Source organism: Capsicum annuum, chromosome 2 (assembly GCF_002878395.1).
Source record: "Capsicum annuum cultivar UCD-10X-F1 chromosome 2, UCD10Xv1.1, whole genome shotgun sequence".
Lineage (NCBI taxonomy): Eukaryota > Viridiplantae > Streptophyta > Magnoliopsida > Solanales > Solanaceae > Capsicum > Capsicum annuum.
Window position 1 is genome coordinate 55,771,001 of NC_061112.1, and position 12,236 is coordinate 55,783,236.

A 12,236-nucleotide genomic window follows, 5' to 3' on the forward strand; every position below is an offset into this window, starting at 1 on the left:
TCAAGACTACTTGTAGTTTAGAGCATCGTGTGGCGTCCCGGGAACTAGATTTTGGGGCGTTACAGGTTTCTCTAAATTAGTCATGTATATTATCTTGTATTATCAAATGATTGGATTTTTGTATAATTATCTTGTATTGTTAAATGTTGTGGATAAATTGATCATGTACTATTGTCTTGTTGGACTTTTTGTGCACTTGTGTCTATTTGGCTGATTTTTATTGTGGTTATAGATTGACATATGGCTACTAAGTTTCTAAACTTAAAGATTTAAATTTGGGGGTGTCTTGGTGAGTAAGGTTGGTCTAATCTACATTGGTGGTAGGACTAAACATGTGTTCAACATGGATGAAGATCACTTGTCAATTCCTAAAATTGTAGACTATGCAGTCGTTTGGTATTACAAAGTTGGGAAAGACTTATGTTGTGTCATTTTTGGAGGGTGATCTGGTTGTGTCAAGCCCTATTTTATCAAGGTTAAACAAAACATTACTTACGCACTCTAAATGAGTTGAAAATTTGTACCGAATTGCCACCTAATTTTTAAGAAAAATAAGGAAACCTATTTATTATCAACACGTTGAATAATGTTTTAGTCCACAAAAAAACAATTGAGATTCTAGATAAGGGTTCAAATTATTTCAAAGGGAAGGGGTTAGGCATCCTTCAGGATCCACAAATATGGTACCCGACTAGACTAAATTTATAAGAGGGTGGAGGTATATTTAAAATAATGTAAAAGGTGTATGTATTGAGCATAAAATAATTCTTTTAAAAAAATATAAATGTTTAAAACTATGTAAAGATATATGCATATTAAACATATATATAAAACTTATTGTTATAAAAAGATGTAAAAGATATGTATAAAAATGTATAAATTATATATTAAAAGGAAAAGTATTTTATAATGTACGAAAAGAAATGTATTTTGATGTGTCATGAAAAGAAAAAGTGTTTACAAATAATATTTTTATTTGGTTAAAATTATGAAAAAGTAAAATTTATTTGAGAAGAAAAGACTACATAATATGTGGATCACTTGATTAACTTGATTCTTTTATGTAAATATTAACGGCCTAAGTTTTGCCTAAAAGCGATGAAAATTATACAAATAAAGAATATTCCGCCAGACACCCAAAAAGTAAAGTTTTCACTATCTTTTATCTTTATGTACAATTATACAAACGAGAAATAAACTACAAACATAAAGCTCGAAAAATATGTATAAGTGCTTGTTAAAGTAATAAAATTAATAAATAATCATTAAAGTAAGTAAAATTATGTGCACACGTATTTACATGTAGATGCATATATAAAGATAGAATTTTGTTATAAAGTGGGCTCGGATTAAGTAGTAGACTCACCATGGCTACGAAGTGGTTGCTCGACTAATCGGCCATCCTAAATCGCCTTGTCAAGATACGAATCATAAAACCTTTTGTGTTGCCGTAATATTATAAAGATTTCATCATCGCCCGAATTTATTCATTTATTACATACTTTGTTTACGTAACATCCCTCTTTTGAAATGGGATGGCCTCAAAAATTCGACGAAAAGATATTGTCATCATCCATGTATCGATATTTAATATAAATATGTAGACTTGAAAAATAAAGTCCGTCTTTTGTAATGAGATGACATCAAATATCCGACGGAGAGATAATGTCATTGGCCAAGTATTTATTTTGAGTGTATATGTGTGTTTTTGAGAAAAAGAAAAAGGATGAACAAAATTTGTGTATGATAAAAAATATATGTGTGGTGAAGAATATGTGTGTGTAGTGAAAAATGTGTGTTTGAGAGAGAAAGAAAAATATGTGGGAAAGAAAAATGTGTATGTGTATTTGTGAATGTGTATTTTATTTATGTATTTGTATGTGAGAAGAGAAAAAATATGTGTGTATTGTATTTTTTGGAGAAAAAATAAAATATTTAAAAAGAAAATTGATTTATTTATTTTTTGAGAAAGAGGAGGAAGAAGAATGAAATGTGTGTATATTGAAAAACGTGTGTTTTGAGAGAAAGAAAAAATATAACTAAAATTTTTGTGTTTGAGGGAGAGGAGAAAGAGGGGAAAATATGTGTGGGTTTTTTAGAGAGAGGAAGAATAAAAGATGCGTGGGTGTATGAAAATGTGTGTGTCGTTTGTCTTCCACCCTTCACTATTTATAATAAAAATGGTGCATCTTATTATCCAATGGATAAAAGGATGCCCCTACTTTTTATAATAGCACACCTTTTGATCCTTAGGATATTGACCAATGAATTTTCATTCTTTTATCCAACGAATAAAGTTATTGTCCAAAAGGGTGATGTCATTGAGTTGTCATTGTCAGATGTGACAATACATTATTGTGTGATCGTTGTCGGATGTAACAAGACATTATTGTGTTGTCATTATCGGATGTGACAAAATATTATTGTGTAGTCATTGTCGGATGTGACAAGATATTATTGTGTAGTCATTATCGGATGTGACAAGACATCGAATTATTATACTGTGTAAAAAAACTGATCCGACTCGGCGTTTACGGACTATAAAAATGTACAAAATGTTGATATTAATATGTAATCACTGAAAATGTAAAGAATAATAAAAATATTAAAGAATGTAATTAATTTAAAAATATTATAAGAAATATGATGTCATGTCGTGCATGTGTGTAGATGATCGTAAAATGTTAAAAACGATAATAAATTGATAAAAATTCTAACATAAGAAAAATTATTAATAAATTATAAAAAGTAAAAATATGACAACAAATTGATAAAAATTCTAAAGTAAGGATGATTATCAATAATTTGTCAACAATTGTAAAAAGATGTGAAAATTGTTCTTTGTGCTCTTTAACGATCAAAAATCCTGAAAACGTTAATTTTAGGAATGAAGAGCAAAAATTAGGTGTCAAAAATTATCCCTTTTCGTTTGAGAATGATGTAGAAGTCTTCAAAGAAAAACGTTGATGTGTAGCCAATTTTACTTGACAAAAGGTGATTTTTGATGAAAATTTGACCGAACTTTGATTTAGAGTTGCCTACATACCTTGAGTTGTACTAGGATCAGGTCGGATGTAGTTCAAAAGAATAGGCATATTGTCTCTTGCCTTATTATTAGGGGCACATGATCATGTAGAATGATTATTAAGAGGAGAACTATTTAAGAACGAAAGTGCTCACATATTCTCGATGTTCCTTTTGAAATTGCCCTAGTATTGAGCTTTGAGATGGTGAGAATGTAAGATTGTGTACTTGTTGGGGAGAAAGAATGATTATGGGATTGTGATGACTGAACTCTGCATAAAGCTTCCTACATATCTCGAGTGTCAAGAGAATTAGGTTAATGTAGTTCGGAATGAGAAAATAGGAAAACTTTTGAAGTGATTCTCAAAATTTCCTCAGTGTATGATTTATGGATAGAATTTGGACTTTTGGATGGAATTTAAAAAAAATATCTTTTTATTTTGAATTATGTTTTTGATTTAAAAGATGCATGATGTCTCCGATTGTCTATGGGAACTTGAGGATGAATGCTGCTTTCGATTGTCTACGGAGACTTGGGGATGAATATCGTCTCCAATTGTTTACGGAGACTTATATAATGAATGAAAGATGTCTTTGATTGTCTATGAAGACTTGATGCATGACATCTCCAATTGTCTACGGAAACTAATGTTGATTGTCATCTCTGATTGTCTACAGAGACTGATGTTGAATGATGATATCTTCAATTATTTACAAAGACGTGATGCATCACATCTCTAACTGTCTATGGAGGCTAATGTATATTGTCATCTCTGATTGTCTATAGAGATTGGTGTGATGAATGATGATGTCTTCGATTGTTTACGAAGACTTGATGCGTGACATCTCCAATTGTCTATAGAGACGGATGCTGATTGTCGTCTCCGATAGTCTACAAAGACTATGTGATGAATGATGATGTCTTCGATTGTCTACGAAGATATGATGCATAACATCTCCAATTGTCTATGGAGACGGAAGCTGATTGTCATTTCCGATTGTCTATAAAGACTATGTGATGAATGATGATGCCTTCGATTATCTACGAAGACTTGATGCATGATATCTCCAATTATCTATGGAGACAGATGCTGATTTTCGTCTTCGATTATCTATGGAGGCTGCTGTTGATGGTCGTCCTCAATTGTCTATGAAGACTAAGGTCATCAACTGATGAGGTAATTGAATTCTAATAGCCTCTCGATTGGTGGAGCAACTGAAAGGTAATAGCCTCTCGACTGGCGGGGCTATGAAAATAAAATAATTCTCGACTGGCGAAGAAAAATATAATAACCTCTCGACTGGTGGAGCTATGAAAATAAAAGATCTCTTAACTGGCAGAGCAAAAAATAATAGCGTCTACTGGAAACTTTAAGCATTGATGCAACATGTTGAAATCGCGTCGATGCACTGGAAATTGCAGAATAAGAATTTTCTAAGGCACAGAAATTATGCATCGACACGACACGTTGACATCACGTAGATGCACTGAAAATTGTTCTTCAAGTTTTGGCTAAGGCACACATATTGCCAGTCGACGCCACGCGTTGAGATAGCGTTGCGTCACTGGAATTTTTCTCCAGTTCCTTTCTTTCTTTTCGTCAATCCTCTACTCTTTTCTTTTCTCCTTACTCTCGTGCATATACATATATTTTTTACTTCGATCCACATGGTCTTTCGCATCTTCATGATGTGTATCCAATTTTCTTCCAAATCCATGGGAAATTTACCCTGTATCTCGAATCACATTGGTTAGCCATGAAACACAATTTAACTCACAATTCAATATAATTAGCATAATTTTTATTCTCAAAACAAGTCTAAATATAGGTAACTAGCAGTGTTTGGACATATAAATACGCCCAAGATCACCACCCCACACTTAAAGCCTTGTTCGTCCTCAAACAACTTCAAGCAGCATCATCATCAAATATTCTAATCACAACCTAAGAGTCATGCTAGTGTTGGGCATATGAACACTTTATTTCATACTTCATCATCCTAACAGTGACATTCTATTCGTTGGCAAACTTAATATAAGCACATAATCAGGCAACTCAATAAATAATCCGTTCTTTCATCCGCATGCACCCTCACAACAACAAAGTTTTCCCCATATCTCTAACAATTTTTCACTATTTATCATGAGGGGAATATCAATTTTCAATCACTCGCTCTCGCAAATAATTCATACATAATAGGTAATGAACCATAGGCTTGCCCTTAGTGTATTACTCCACTAATAGTCGGATGTTAAAGTGGAGGATCAAATAGGTCTTTTTATAGTTGTAATGCAGGATAAGGGACAGGTAGGAACTATTTGGGAAATAGTAGCTAATCTCCCTAAGCACTTTAATACATGACCACATTCAATCAAAATCACATTCTGTTAACCCAACTTTTCCTTTCATTATCTTTATACATCTATTGTTTCACCCCAATCTTTCTAAGCATATTGACACATTACGGTAGGAGTATTTTTTTTTTACATCATAGTTCAAATTTCAACTTTTCTTCAAAGCTCAATTCTCGTTACGCACCGCTATAGTAGACACCCTCAACCTAAGCAATTTGCCTTAGTAGAGGTGCACATTGTCCTTAACAGACCAGGGCCAAAACAGGTTCAATGTAACGCAATAACTAGGTAACAATAACTGAAATTTTCATCACAAATTATTTTCTAACTCCTAACCGTCACAATTAAATGCACAATTTACTTCTCTAGAGCTTTACTTTCACCTTTTTATTTCTTTGTACTTCACATTCCCCCTTATTCCATTATTTGTATTAAAGCGCTCAGGAACTATGGATCAAATTAAGGTCTATCAAAGAAAGGATTCGGCTACATATGGGGCTACTAAAAAAATCAGGCTATAGGCTCAACATGGCTTAACTAAGGTCATGCGTAAGGGTAGGTAAATAAAGTCTTTACAGTTCAATTAACAAAGAAATGCCTAAATCACTTCCTACACCTAACACCCTTTATTTCACTTTGTAAACACACCGGGCAAGTTCTAGTCATTCCTATACATGTAGAATATAAGCAAATACTCACCCACTCAGTGCATGCTAAAAATCAAATCGGATCCTTGCGGTTTCCGATATTGTACTTTATCAAATTCAACATTAAGCCAATCAAACCATCTCATTTTGTTTCAACACAATTTCATTTACAATTAAATTAAAATATTTTGCCCAACACACAGTATTTGCCAAAGGTCGCGATCAGGGTCCTATCATTTTCTTAGCTTCGAAAAAAATTCACTCCCCTTAAGGCAGTCGTCATCCATCTATCATAGGGAAAGGCAACTAACTATGACGTTGCATAACGAGAATTGCCAAAAAGAGCACACATAATACTTATAATCTGAAAATTACTGTAAAGGGTGAAAATAGAATACTGTAAATAAAGCAAACACTTTTAAACTAAATTTTCCAAAGAGGGCAATCATTTTGCTGAAAAGGGAAATATTGTCAACTTACAACCCATAAAACATAAAACAGAAATAAAAAATTATTCAACCAACACAACCAAAAACCAACATTGTTCGAATATTAAAAATAAAAGAGATAAAGATAAAAAAGATCAACGACTAACCACCCCACACTTAAATATAGCACTGTCCCAGTGATAGTAGGGTGGCGTCGTACTCCCTGCTAAGTCAAATGTCACCATGGCCATCACATCATCAACATCAGCATCATCGCCAAAGTCATCACCTGAGTCACCATCATTAGACTGCTCCTCTTCCTCGGACTCATCATCAGAATAAGTCATGCACCTCTCCTCATCTGTGGGGACATCATCATCAATGGGCTCATCAAAGTCAGAGCCAATACGCAACAAATTCCAAGCATGAGGTCTTACTAGGTAGTCAAGCTCCACCGCATGAATCTCCTGTTGGGTTGCTGGACGCCTACTAGTCCTCAACTGTAGCATAGTTAACCTATACATATGGGTTGTGATCTCGTCAGTGTGAGCATTACGCTTAGGCATAGTCAAATTTACACCATGAGGAGTTGGTCCTTTGGGGCATGAAATTTCAAGTGTCCTGTCACCAACAGGTGTAAATAATCTGCCTCCTCCTCTGGCACACCTTGTTGCCTCAAAAATCTAGTAAGCAGCCCACCAAACCCATATCTCCGACCCTCTAAAAATTGGGCCTTCCTCATCACAAAAAAAAAAAATGGTACCCACATTTACATCTACATCATCACGCATCAAGGCATAAATAAGACACACCCTATCACGAGTCATCTCCGTCATATATTTACCATGCACAAGACAGACATAGATAATTCTGGCCCATAAATGTGCCTCCCTGTTCAGATGATAAAATGAAAGTGATACATGCGTACCTCCATCTTTGTGGTGAATCTACCTTACCGTGGATCGAGTGCCGCACAGAAGATGACGGATATGCTGATATAGCTCAAGATCAACAAAGGGTGCTCCTAGTAACTCATAACAGTATTCGCAGTGAAAGTTATCACATGACCACATACCTCACCTCAGAATCTTTTGGGTTTCAATTTGCATAGAATTCCTAAACTAAGCTTAAGTTGCATGCACCCGGCTGCTCAAACAGAAAATTCATATGGTGGGCCTCTATATTTCTCACCATAGATGGATATTCTTTCATCAAGCTTGTCCTGTTAATAAATTAATCAGCCAAATATTTCAAATCTTTGTGTTGAGAGTACCACTTTCGTCCTGCCACAACCACAGCCTTAGTTCCAAACCTTTTTTGACCCCTAGGAACATGTGGGGCTGCAAATACCCGGTCAGCTTCACGGCTTTTCTTATGCCTGGGCTCAGATGATCCAGCTGCATTTTTCCCTTTGCTTCTTTATTGGTGGTTGCTCGACATTGTACCTATTAACACAATAACCCACAAACATATAAAACAAGAACTTTCAAATATAGACACCACTAAGTGTGAAATTTACCCCATACTTAGTTTCCATCATATATTGAACATCATCATTCTAATATTCTTGAAATTTCTCATGATTCAGTAAATCAACTCATTTATTTAGAAACTAAGTCACTTTGAAAGTGTACTTCATCTCTTTAACAAGCGCATAAACAATCTAATCTTGACATAGCTTATAGTAATTCATGTAAATACACCACATGAATTCAGAGCAGTAAAAATAATTTCAATAATCTACTACCACAGATCTATAAGTCATGGCTCAAATAAAACCCTCAACCTAAGCAATTATTGTCACTAATTCACCTAAACATGCCATTTATCATATCAAGTCCACAAATCAAAACAAGCTCATGACCTTCAACACTAATTATTTAGCATCCTAATCATTATTTACCATATAAACAACTTTAAGTAAATAAAGGGTACAAGACTTACCTTTGACTTGATGAAGATAAAATGAAGGATGAATTATTCACCACATGAATAAAAATCGATTTTCAAATTGAAGGAATTTAGGGGCGGCGGCGGTGCTAGGGTTAGGGTGAAATGTGGAATGAGTTAAGGTCATATAAATGGAGAGCACCTAAAATTGAAAGGTCAACGCGACACGTCATATATCGCGTCGCTTCTCTAGAAGTAGCATTAAAAAATTAGTCTAAGTGTTGCCTGTCTAGAAATCGATGTGGCGCGACACATAACGCATTGAAAAGATTGATGCAATGCGTCAAAATCGCGTCGGTCCACTAGAACTAGAATTAGAAAATTTTTCTAAGTGTAGAATTGATGTTCTTAGACATGACGCACCAAGATAGCTTCGATCCACTGGAAATTGCATCCCAAAAATTTTCTAAGGCTAAATTTCCCATATTTTAATACATTTTTTTTAACCCTTACCGTTTTCTTACCATATATCACCTATTTACTTACTCATAGACCCCTGTTCATCATCTTCCAATCTTCTCTTTTTCCACCAAGGTCCTCGTTCTTGTACATCAATCAAAAACAACAAAATCATGTAAGTAAAAGTGGGTTGCCTCCCACCAAGCTCTTATTTTTGGCACGACTCATCTTTTTGTATTTTTATTTTTATTCTTCAACTACTAAAATTAAACTACCTATTACATTAGTTTTGTGGGTTGCCTCCCATACAACGCCTTATTTTATGTCGTGCCATGACTTAGCTCAATTCTACCCCTCAGTAAAGGTGATGGACTCCTTGTGCTTATCCGGATGATCAACCCAATAATATTTTACACATTGTCCATTCACCAGGAACTTCTTTGTCTTCTCTTTATTTCACAACTCTACAGCTCCATGAGGTGTCATTTGCACCACCTCAAAAAGTCCAGCCCATTTAGATTGCAATTTACCCAGGAACAACTTAAGCCTTGAATTAAATAATAAAACAAGTTGTCCGAGTTCAAACACTCTCTCTTCAGTTTGTTTATCATGCCACATTTTGGTATTCTCCTTATATAGCTTGGAATTTTTGTAGGCATGAAGCCTAAACTCATCAAGCTCATTCATCTATAATAACCGTTTCTCACCCGCGGCTTTTATCTCAAAATTCAACTTTTTCACAACCCAATATGCTTGATGTTCCAGCTCTACAGGAAAATGGCATACTTTACCATAAACCAAGAGATAAGGGGATGTCCCAATGGGTATCTTGTATGCTGTTCTGTAAGCCCAAAGTGCATCATCTAACTTCTCAGCCCAATTTTTTCTCTGTCCATTCATAATTTTCTAAAGTATCTGCTTAATCTCTTGGCTGGACACCTCAACTTGACCACTAGTTTGGGGATGGTAGTAGCAACCTTGTGCCTAACACCATATTTAGCAAGAATATTTTTGAACCAAGTGTTAATAAAGTGCGTACCTCCATCACTAATTATCGCTCTAGGTGTACCAAATCTGGAAAATATGTTCTTCTTCACAAATTTCAGCACCACCCTTGCATCATTAGTCTGACTTGCCACAGCTTCTGCCCATTTAGAGACGTAGTCAACCGCTATAAGAATGTACAGATTGCCTTTTGAAGGTGGGAATGATCACATTAAATCGATCCCCCAAACATCAAAGACTTTGACTTCTAAAATATTATTGAGGGGCATCTTATGACGCCTAGATATAGTACCCAACCTTTGACATTGATCACAATTTTTCACAAAAGCAATTGCATCCCTAAACAATGTAGGCTAGGAAAAACCTAGTTGCAACACTTTTCTAGTAGTCCTTTCACCCCATGGTGTCTACCATAAGGATATAAGTGGCAAACTTTAAGCACCTTTGAAAATTCAGCCTCTGGGATACCACCTACGAATAACTCCGTTTGAACCCTACTTAAAGAGATACGGTTCGTCCCAAATATAGGCACGTGAATCATGGAGCAATTTATTCCTTTTTAGTGTGGTAGCATCAGGAGGGTACACCTCACAAGCTATTAAATTCACAATATCAACATACTATAGGAACTCAACTGCATCTAAAGACAACAAATTTTCATTAGAAAACTCTTCCTTAATACTGAGAGTTATCAATAATATGGTTTCAACTTTCTAGTTGTGACAAGTGGTCAGCAACTTGAATTTTAGCTCTCTTCTGATCTCGAACCTCAAGATCAAATTTTTGTAGCAGAAAAATCCACCTAATCAGTCGTGAATTTGCATCCTTCTTATTCACAAGATACTTAATGGAAGCATGGTCAGTAAGAACAATGACCTTAGTGCTAACTAAGAAATATCTAAACTTGTTGAATGAATACACCACTGCCAACATCTCTTTCTCTGAAACCGTATAATTAACTTGAGCATCATTTAACACTTTGCTAGTATAGTAGATTAAGAGAAATACCTTGTCCTTTCTCTGACCCAAAACTTCTCCTACAACAATGTAATTAGCATCACACATTATCTCAAACGGTAACTCCCAATCTGGTGAAATCACAATTGGTGCTTCAGTCAACTTCTTCTTTAGTTTTTCAAAGGTTTCTTGGCAATCAGCCTCAAACTCTAATTTGGCTTCTTTCTCTAATAATTTGCACATGGGGCTTGCAATATTTGAAAAATCTTGAATGAACCGCTAATAGAAACCTGCATGTCCCAGAAAACTCCGCACTTCTTTGACTGTGACTGGGTGTGGTAACTTTTCAATCACTTCAACCTTCGCCTTATCTACCTCGAGTCCTTTACATAACACTTTATGGCCTAGGACAATTCCTTACTTAACCATAAAATGGCACTTTTCCCAATTTAGCACCAAGTTTGTCTCTTCGCATCGAGCTAGAACTCTGTCAAGATTCTGCAAGTACTTTTCAAAAGAATTTTCGTACATAGAGAAATCATCCATGAATACCTCCACAAATTATTCAATCATGTTGGAGAATATAGCCATCATACATCTCTGAAATATAGCAGGTTCATTACATTGGCCGAAGGGCATGCGTTTGAACGCGTATATGTCGTAAGGACAAGTAAAAGTGGTCTTATCCTGATCTTCTAGTGCTATGATTATTTGATTGTAGCCGGAGTACCCATCTAGAAAACAATAATACTCTTGCCCCGCCAATCTATCCAGCATTTGCTGAATGAAAGAAATAGGATAGTGATCTTTACGAGTAGCTTCATTCAACATCCAATAGTCAATACAGATTCTCCAACCCGTCACCATGCGTGTGGGGATCAACTTATTATCATCATTCATTATCACGGTCATCTCTCTTTTTTTTGTACACAGTGCACTGGACTCATCTATTTGCTACCAAAAACTGGGTAGACAATACCACTATCTAACCACTTGATCACTTTTTTTCTGACCGCCTCCTTTATCACAGAATTCAACCTTCTTTGTTGTTGCACTCTCAGTCTGTAACCTTCATTCATGTAGATGTTATGCATGCAAAATGCTGGGTTAATTCCTATAATATCAGATATTTGCCAACCAATTGCCTTTCTTCTCCTCTTTAAAACTGCTATGGCTTCCTTTACCTGCACATCTGATAATCCTGCAGATAAAATAATAGGCAAAGTATCTTGATCACCAAGAAAAACATATTGTAAATGAGGAGAAAGAACCTTAAGCTCCAAGTTAAGAGCTTTTCAACTGAAGGCTTGGGCGATGGACCAATTGGCCTATTCAATGGTTCGACAGGCACATTGTTCATCTTAATTACTGCCAAATTCATAACCTGGACTAATTCTAATGCTTCCACATCTCCATAAAGATCATGACCCATTAAAGCTTGCTCTAATGGATCATCAGACAATAGTAAAT

General features: G+C 35.3%; 1 pseudogene; it reads right to left on the reverse strand.

Moving 5' to 3' along the window:
• Positions 1 to 9,152: 9,152 nt before the first annotated feature.
• Positions 9,153 to 11,009, reverse strand: LOC124896155 (annotated as a pseudogene).
• Positions 11,010 to 12,236: the final 1,227 nt, after the last annotated feature.